Raw genomic sequence first — 1,815 nt, 5'->3', positions numbered from 1 at the left:
CAGTCGAACTCAATAGTGCCGAGGCTCGTGTCTTCACGCACCAGTGACTGCAGGATTCACCGTCATGTCGATGTCAATTTTGGACACATTTTTTTAACAAAGCGACTGATTAAGCATTTTAAATGGGGTCATCCTTGTGATAAAGCGAAGGGAAATGCATATGCTTTTTCTATGTCTAGCACGATGTGGCTACTGCCCATATATATTCAATCATTCACACTGTTCACGATACCTGAGGTAATTTCCGTCTCGTAAACTGTTGTTGCCTTTTGGTCTAAATGGTCTAAGTCATATCGCAGAACGGTACACTCTAAGAAAATGCAAACATCAACACCGGGCACATAATTTTGCAACGTTTTTCACGACGAACATTTGTAATTGAAATGTTGCTTTTAAAAATACGTTTCTCACACCAACAACCCCCCCCCCCCCTCAAGACATGATACGCTCGGATATGGCACCGACCGGTCAGCGATCCGAGTAACATCGACCATTTGAAATGGCAAACAGCCTTTTACGGAAATGAACAGCGATCTCGCCCCCTCCCCCTGTGATCTCCATGGAGTACAGAATCTTGTCACCTTGTATTTGTCAATCATTTGTTTCGACGGTTCCACAACCCTGCTGTACACACTGTTGTGGCGCTGTAGGAGACTTTTCAAAATGACGCTGTCAACATCACCTATAAAGGAACCGGAATAAAGGCTATATCAAATGTTGCAACGTTTGAATGTCGTCGATGATGATAGACATCAAAATAATAAGATACGCCAAAAAGCAGTTACTCAAGCAACTGGATATTTTGGAAACGGTCAGACGTTTCAGGTCCCCTATCTTTCGTCAGTGACACTGTCGTCTTTTGATTCTGGTCTCGGACTAAGTTCTTGACCAAGCCTACCTTCTTCCAAATCGCTTTTAGAACGTCAAATGTGGTAGGGTGTTAAAATAACCTTCAATAAAATGGCAAGAATACATTTTGTTGACAACTTTGTATGTTAACACGACAGTAGTAAACGTAGTTTATGTCTGTCTGACTCTTCTGCGTAAATCTAGATCATTTGATTGCGTCAAATGGCGCCAGGCATTCGTAAATTGTCGCAAATCAGCGCACTTTGTCGCAATTCTTTTAAAAGTTCTCACAAATTTACAAATAGGCACAAAATGTCATAATCCTAGTAAATCTCTTTGATGAGTTTTTAATCAGTCTACATTCGTTTGTGATTTAGTGGCAAGGAAATTGATTTCCAATCAAGTTATCTTTTATCTATCTTGTATCTGATTTAGGCCAAATTGAAACAGAGAATGTAATATTCCAGGCGAGGCCATTTTGTTTGCATACAGCATAAGTCACATATTTTACCTGTGCGTCACACGTCAGTGTCACCGCATGGGAAAATTGACGCACAGATATATCAATTGGCAAAGATGACGTATATTCTTAGCGCAGTTAGGCGTGTTGTTGTGAGAAACCTACTCAATGCATGGCTCGAAAGACTTTTTTCTGCATATCTTAGGTAACGTTGAAAATTACCTGCACCACTCAAAGTTTATGAAGTATATATCATACTAAAATTGTTCAGGAACCATTACTATTTTTTCTTTTATACAGCATATTGCTTAATAGGCGCTAGGTGCGTGGTAGTGGTAACATTCAAGGCTGCTAATGACAATCCACGTCACCTACATCATATGACGTTTATGTATAAAACCCAGTACATGGACCAGTGCAGTTTAGGTGCAAGTAGACACCAGAAATACCTGCACAGCTCCAATTTTACCTGGACTAACCTACATATGCAGGTGGTATTTCGAGCC

The sequence above is a fragment of the Branchiostoma floridae genome, chromosome 18, assembly GCF_000003815.2.
Source record: "Branchiostoma floridae strain S238N-H82 chromosome 18, Bfl_VNyyK, whole genome shotgun sequence".
Classification (NCBI taxonomy): domain Eukaryota; kingdom Metazoa; phylum Chordata; class Leptocardii; order Amphioxiformes; family Branchiostomatidae; genus Branchiostoma; species Branchiostoma floridae.
This window is presented reverse-complemented; position numbering follows the sequence as displayed.